An 8,002-nucleotide genomic window follows, 5' to 3' on the forward strand; every position below is an offset into this window, starting at 1 on the left:
AGTCTTCACTATTTTCCATATTTGTATATCATTGTTACAGCTCACACATGAGCTCCCATCAATGCATTTGCTTCTTATAACCTTTGACCACCTCACCAAGGGCATAACCAAGCATTCTATCACTTAGAATGCAACCAATGTGTTGATTTGTGGGCAATGGAGCTTCAAAGGTGCAGTCACACAGGTCTGTAATCTTGTTTCCAGTAGCATGTGATGAGGGTAATGATGATGACCAGGCACTCTAATGTGCTGAATGAAGTCTTACAAGTCTCCCCAACAAGCCATTGCCAACATTTCATCCAATGAAGACCACAAACTTACAATGCATACCTTCAAGAAAACAATGGCAGCCTGCTTGACCTTTGACAAAATTGAGTTTTCAACTTCTATAGGTCTTCTTCAGTTCCTCTTGCTCCTGAGAGTCCACTAGACTGAGCTTTGATACCATATTCAAAGAGAGGGAGAGATAGACAGAGAGTGGAGCCAATAGACTTAAGAGCCTTTAGGCTCATGTTCACTCTTCTTCATTATTCCACACTTCTTTCTAAAAAAACACAAAGAAAGAGTAAGTGCTACTCTAGATCTAATTGACCAATACCCGACTAAGGTTAGATTAACCCTACACCGACTTATTCAATGACACACACATGAACAACTATATCTAGCTGGAGTCGGTCTGCCACACATGACATAAAGAATGATGGGGAAATACAGGGAGCTTGATTTCTAACACAAAGGTGATGTTGTATTGGTGTAGATGATTTGCTACTTATAAGGAGTAGTGAAACCATGATTGTTAAAGTAAAATCTCACCTTTTCTTTATTAGTTGACATAAACATATGGGGTTTACATGCATTACATTCTTCACATTGAAGTTTATAGGTCCAAAGAATCAACCTTCATCTACCAACAAAAGTATGTTGCTAAAATGTTACCAAATGTTACATGTTTGTGGGTGGCTGTCATTTAGTCAAAACTACCATGGAATTCAGTATGAAGCTCTTTAATGATAAAAGGAGAGCCATTTTGATGCTTCAAGATATATGTGTCTGATTAGTATACTAATTTATCTAACCATTACCATGCCAAATATATTATGTAATGAATAACTTGGTTCATTATATGCAAGCTCCTAAAATGTCCCATTGGGCTATAGAGCCAAACGATTGTGTAGATAATTGAATGGTTCTAGGGATTGGAAATTTGAATATGCTAGAAATAATGTGTTTTACATGGGTTTTTTAGATTCCAATTAGGCCTCAAACTTGAATGTTTGAAAGACTATTATAGGCTATACTTTCTTCTTGGGTAATGGAGTAATTTCATGAGCTCCTAAGAAGCAAACTACGATGAGTCTTCTTCAATCGGCTGAATACAAAGCCCTTACAACTTCCACTTGTGAGGCTATTTGGTTGAGGAGATTTCTCCTTGAGACTTAGATTTTGTGATGACTCTATAGGTACCCCTCTCTCTTGTGATCATACTTTAGTGAAGGATCTTACAAGGAATCTAGTTCATCATCAAAGTACAAAGCATATTGTTCTCAAAGAGTGTTTCATTAGAGAGACGATACACAATGGAGAAATTGTATTGTAAACATTGTAATACTGATAAGGAGAATGTAGTTGATATCTTTACTAAGCCACTAGGTGGAGATCTCTTCATCAAACATAGAGCTCATTTTAGAATGAAGGAGCTTTCCTTAGGGGAAGAATGATTTAGAAGGAAGGGAAGGCTCCTACCAAAGGGTTTGATAAGATTAAGTCTGATGTAGCACTAGCAACATGATGTTTAGAGCACAATTTACTGCATTGTGCTATTATATGTAAGCAATTATATAATGCTCATGTCAAGCAATAGAAAAGAGTGAGAATATTTTGAACTCATTGTAAAACTAAAGCAGCATAGCCTAGAGTTTTAGCTCTCTCTTACTCTCCCTCACTCTCAACAAGGTGCACAAGATATTAAGATGGAAGTAAGGAGAAGGGCTACTCTTAAACTTGCATGGTATAAGAATGAGCTATCCCATTCACTTTTTTGCCCTTGTACATGTTGAGATATCGAGCTCCACTCGTGATACGCCAGGGTGACCGTTGTGTATTTATGTCACCGACTTGTCAGTTGCAGACGCGGTTGGTACACCGCCCATGAATAATAGCTACATGATAGCTATCCTTATCTACTCTAGTTCGTGGCTCAGTTAGTATGCCACCTTAGTTAGTTGAGTTTGGTTTTGAGACCCATACATAGGGTTCTTCTATTTCTTTGTACTAGAGTTCTTTTTGGCTTACACAACTAAGAAGAGGAAAACTGTTTTCAGCCTCCACCCTTGTGTGTCTTCCCCCATTGTGCAAGCAAGAAAGCTTCAAGCGAGACTCCTTCCTTCTCTCCCACAATCTTGACAGTACATAGGGTTGGATTTAGGGTTTCCTTTAATGAGTTGGGCACCCCACCCACTTTTTAGGCTCTTCACTAGTCCTTTTGATTTATGCATACACCTTATGTTATCCGTCTCTACCTTAAATGAATAAAGATTTGTGCACTAATAACCTCACATCATTGTAGGTTTTCCTAACCAACTCCAAGATGTTCAATAAATTGTATTAAAGCAAGCCTGTTCTCACATGATATTAGAAAGAATATGTGCAATCGAATTAGTTGTATATTGTAGATAATGATCCCTAATTTAATGTAATATAATTCAAAATAATAGTAATTTCCAAAATAATTTTAGCACTTGGGACTTGCATGGTTCCATGTTGACTTTGCATCCTTCTTCACTCCTTGTTTTGAGATTAACATCAAATCCAAATTTCTACCTCTTGTTCAAGACTAGGAGCTCTAGTTGCCACTAAGGTTTCATTATCACATTTACTCCCTAGACACTTAAATTGACTATAATGTCTAAGTAGCCAAATTGGTCAGTAACATTCCTCTTAAAACTCCTTCTATGTTGGGGTCACTGTAGACTATAGCTTTAGATGATGGACACAGATTCCTCTCAGCAAGACTTTGGCTTGACCTTATAACTTTAGGGCAAGGCCTTGAGTCATATTTTTAGGGTTCTAAGAGACAAGGTGCTCACTTCTTATAGTCTCATTAAGTTTACTTCTTATGTTTCATCTTTAATGCATGTGATTTCCCTTCTAAGTCAATGTAGCTCTTTCCTAGTTCAATGGAATCGAGACAATCAATCAAGAATTACAAGATGAAAATTCAATGCATGATTGCCAACCTATGCACAATCCACATTAATCCAAGATTCAATTCTCCAACTTGTGCCACAACTCAATAAGTGTTCTTATGTTAGCCCAATCAATCCTCCCTATTTATTGTACCACAAATCTTATGTGCTTGTATATTGTGTTGATCATAGTTACTTTCGCCACCAATCACAAAGTTAATCAAGAAGGCAAACCTTGCTCAAGCAATTTTGGAGATCAATTTAGAACAAGAATTGTGGAGATGCCCTCTCTCTTGTAGTGTTTATTAGAGATCTCACCATGTACGGATCATGGAGATGTAAAATCATCTCACTTATAGACTATTCCTTTTGCATCAATGATAAATACAAGCAGTTAGGTTATCATGCAATTGCAACACCATACAACCAAGTGGTGATTCACTTATTTGTAATAATCATAATCAGAAGGATGGTTGTAGTTGTGGAAATCAAGCATGGTCAAACTTAGAAAGAAGAATTTTAGCAATTATCGCGGCCACAATATGAGCATGTTACCTTGAATATGTTATTAGTGTCCAATGTTGGAGATTTCACCATGCAAGTGTGGTGGATAGAAATCATGTATCAATTGTGATGTGAATAAGTGTAGCGACCATGGAGATTTGAGCAATAGTCATGGAGATATTTGTGTCAACAATCTTAAGATCACTTAGGTGTGAGTAATGGAGGTGTACTATAGAAGTCTAGCTAAGGTTATAACTTGTGACACATACACCAACCATCATTGTTCAAGTAAGGAAGGCATACACTTCATGGTAAACTCCTTAATATCTATCCATAGTCATTTCCAATAAAAGCTTTTATTGATCTTATCATAGGTTTTAAAACTCCAAAATGTCTACCTAAAGACAAAGAATGCAACTCCTCTATAATTTTTTGTTACATTTGCACTTGTTGAAGTTCCTAGATTATGCCATCCTCTTTGCTAATCTACTCTTCACAGAGAGTAAAACTATTAACTTCAAGCAGCAAAAACCTTTTTTTTTTCAAGTCAATCATCCCTTTAGAATGATCAAAGTAGCCCATTACTCTTGGTTTGAGCTACCCAAAAACTTACTCAGATCCGTTTTGATGCCACCTCCTCCTCTCATCCATGTTGCAATGTTACCTTGTATCCCAACCTAATCTCAGTAGTCCCCCTAATTTAAAATGGCACCTTCCTTAGCCTTGTTGAGAAGAGGGTAGTTTTAATACTTCACCACATGATCTTACACAAGAACAACATGTAGTTTGATCTACAACCAATGGCCCACACATTGCCAATGACCTAAAGAGCTCCCTTGTCTTTGGAGCTATGGAAGTTCCTTAGACCTCCTCTTCTTTGGAAGCATATGCATCCCCTCATGATGATTAGAAATTGTGACTTCAGTCATCTATTGACATAGCAACGTGAGGAGACATGGTGTTGTATAAACCCTTTTGCCTTTCCATGAAAGGATTGCATGCTATCCTCTTTGTCATCATCCTCACCTCCCTATAAAATTTCCTTATCTACAAGAATATCCATGGCAAAAGCTCAAATGCTTCATTTGAAGCACATCTAGCAACCATGGCTGAAGCACCTTGCAATGGAGGCAATGTGCCATGCACCGAACTCAAACGTCCATTGCAATGTCTGAATATTGAGAAGGTCCAATCCAAAGAATAGCTCATTGTTAGACCCAAACCCACCATAGATCATTGTCGAGTTCAAGATGCCCCCATGCAGAATCATGGCATGGAAAGAATGAGGTGTAGGAATAGTATGAGAATGAGGAGTCCCCCTTTTCTTTCCACTCCAAATGTTTTAAGTAGTCCAAGGAGAAGAGATAATCTTGTCTACCATTAACATTTCTCCTACCAAACACCACCATTTTTGACAGAGCTATGTGTTATAATATGGTAGAAATGAAGGTGCATGTATACGGTAAAGTGAAGGTGCATGTGCAATTGTTGGAGAAGGTCATTCACTCTTGGTTTGCATCTCTTCCCATGTCCAAGACTTGAGGTCAAGGACATGGACATCATTAAACAAGGTAAATGATATGTTGGCTTCTTCCTCTTCCTCCTCCACTTCATCCATTATAGCGCCATGATTTTTGCATTATCAAAGTACTATTACTGTTGGAGGAAATTCCACCTTCACTTCTAAGATAGCGATTTTCCATGCAAGGCCTAAAGGCACCAAAAATGTAGAGCTTGTCAGTGGACATGCAAGCCATGTGCTTGCCCCGTGGGGAGGGCCCATTTCCTCTCACTTGGAAGCTACTCCATGTCCAATTTTGGGGATCTAGGAGGTAGACATTGTCCATGTACATGCACATACTTTATGTCTTTTGTCCTTGTTGCTTCATTTGGTTTTCCCACAATTTTATTAGGGCTACAAGTTTTTTAGTAGGAGGTTTTCCTATATGCAATATAGAGGCTCTATGTGAGTATGTGAACTTGTGTTGTTCCACTAGCCACTCATAAATGGATTGTTTAGGTGCATTAGTGTTAGCTAGTGACCTACCTTAGGAATTGAAAATATGTCTAGTTGTCTCTTGCCACGAAGTGACGGCGAGCTTAGTTTCAAAAGTTCAATCATGGAAGAAGGAAGCCATTGTTATAGAGAGAGCAGAGAGCCTGATGTTGAAGGACCATGGCAGTTCATCATCAAATCAAAAGGCAAAGACCTTAGAACAAATTGTATTAGTGAGCTTAGGAGATCAATCATATATCAAAGTCAAAGAGAGTTGGCCTCAATTGAAGCGAGCTCATTTTAGAGCATTCCGTTTTTCTAACAAGGCATGCACTTTAGTGCTACTTTGAGAGGGTGCTAAAATATTGTAATAATGTCTCTATTTTATGGTTTCACATTTTTAAATTTAAAGCAATGTTCATATGTCAGAAGAATTAAAAAAAAGTGTATTCTTTGGGCCAAGAGTTGGTTCATTAAAATGAATACTATTGGCACCATCTTATTTACCTATGACTCAACTTGATTTTGGTCCTCTTATTATTCCTAAATGTAAAGTGTTGAGAATAGTTAAAAGTACTACTAGTTCATAGCAAAACATGTTGTATAAAGCAAAAGATGTCAAGATGTTGCATTAAAATGTAAAAACATGTTTTTAAGCTTGTGTAGAAAAAATAAGGAGTAAATGTTTGGTGGTCATCATTACTAAGAAGCATGTGGTGGATTGTTAGAGGACTTGAATTGAATGTGCTATCAACACAAGTCCCAACTCTGATTGTCCATTATTATCATAGCCGATTATGACAACAATTTCAAGTTGATTCGTGTATCTTATGTGCATGAGTTCACAAGTATATCTTTGTGATGTAATATCATGATAGTGGCATTTTCTATTATTTGAGAATACACAATGAAAATTAAGTACATTATGGAATTCACAACATTGCCTTTGCTCTGATAAGAAAATCATGCTTGCAACTTGTTTTTGCAATTGATTTGATAGATTGATTGAGGAGCTAGGTCAACAAGGTTGACTTACAATGTCGGGACAAGTGCAACAAGTTTGATTTGAGTTCCAAGAAAATGCCTTTTTTATCATTAGCACATTAGTCAATTCAATATCACTAGCCCAAACCCATTTTATTTGTGTGTAACTTGGAAAGTGTTATGAATTCATTTTGTTTGTGCATAGGTTTTTCATTAGGAAAAACTTTTAAACTACATGGGGTATTTTTGTAAGCTATACTAAAATAAAGTGGAATATCTAAAGGATTAAGCTAGGATATCTTATGGTAGCAATCATGTCATCTTAGGGATGTTTTCAATATGAATATTTGTCTTTCTCATCACATCATGGCATCTTAGGGATCTTCTTCATGCTGCATGTTGTTGTTAGTAGCACAAGGAAAGATGCCTTGGTGCTAATAGCATTGTGATCCAATAATGCATCACATCAGTTTTGTATTCATGAAAAGAAGAAGGATTGCATGTGCTTCATCTCTATTGTCTGAATAAAGCATACTTGTGCACTCTTCATTCACTATGTGCATAGATTAGGCATTCATAGGCAAAGCAATGATGCACATCACTTTTTTTCCATTGCCTAAGTGGGTGAGTATGTCTCGGTTGCTAGATCAATATCGTTAGATTATAACTCGATTATAACTGTAGACTAAGACCAGAATGAGTAGATGTACTTTTCATAAAGATAGGGGTGGCAAGGAACCCAACCCTAATCATACAGGACCCGTGTTAGAGGCCATGCCATTCAGCCAAGGGGAGACTTTCATGTATATGATGTGGTGACACATTCATTAAAATATATGGATAATCCATCATGGATTTTGAGATAGTCTGTTCACTCAAAGCCACATAGAATGCAATGTCATTATATCTTCTTTGTGTGAGTGAGTGAGTGAGTGAGTGTGTTATATATTTTTTGTGTGTGTGTCTGTGTGTGTAGAGAGAGAGAGAGAGAGAGAGAGAGAGAGAGAGAGAGAGAGAGAGAGAGAGAGAGAGAGAGAGAGAGAGAGAGAGAGAGAGAGAGAGAGAGAGAGAGAGAGAGAGAGAGAGAGAGAGAGAGAGAGAGAGAGAGAGAGAGAGAGAGAGAGAGAGAGAGAGAGAGAGAGAGAGAGAGAGAGAGAGAGAGAGAGAGAGAGAGAGAGAGAGAGAGAGAGAGAGAGAGAGAGCGAGAGAGAGAGAGAGAGAGAGAGAGAGAGGGAGAGGGAGAGGGAGAGGGAGAGGGAGAGGGAGAGGGAGAGGGAGAGGGAGAGGGAGAGGGAGAGGGAGAGGGAGAGGGAGAGAGAGAGAGAGAGAGAGA

The 8,002-nt window shown here is 38.0% G+C and overlaps 1 pseudogene; it reads right to left on the reverse strand.

The window, feature by feature from the left end:
* Positions 1-4,736: 4,736 nt before the first annotated feature.
* Positions 4,737-5,536, reverse strand: LOC148031046 (acyl-CoA-binding domain-containing protein 4-like; annotated as a pseudogene).
* Between the last annotated feature and the right edge of the window lie 2,466 nt (positions 5,537-8,002).

The sequence above is a fragment of the Lygodium microphyllum genome, chromosome 9 (genome assembly GCF_053477565.2).
Source record: "Lygodium microphyllum isolate KBCC chromosome 9, Lygodium_microphyllum_v1.1.10, whole genome shotgun sequence".
Taxonomy (NCBI): Eukaryota; Viridiplantae; Streptophyta; class Polypodiopsida; order Schizaeales; family Lygodiaceae; genus Lygodium; species Lygodium microphyllum.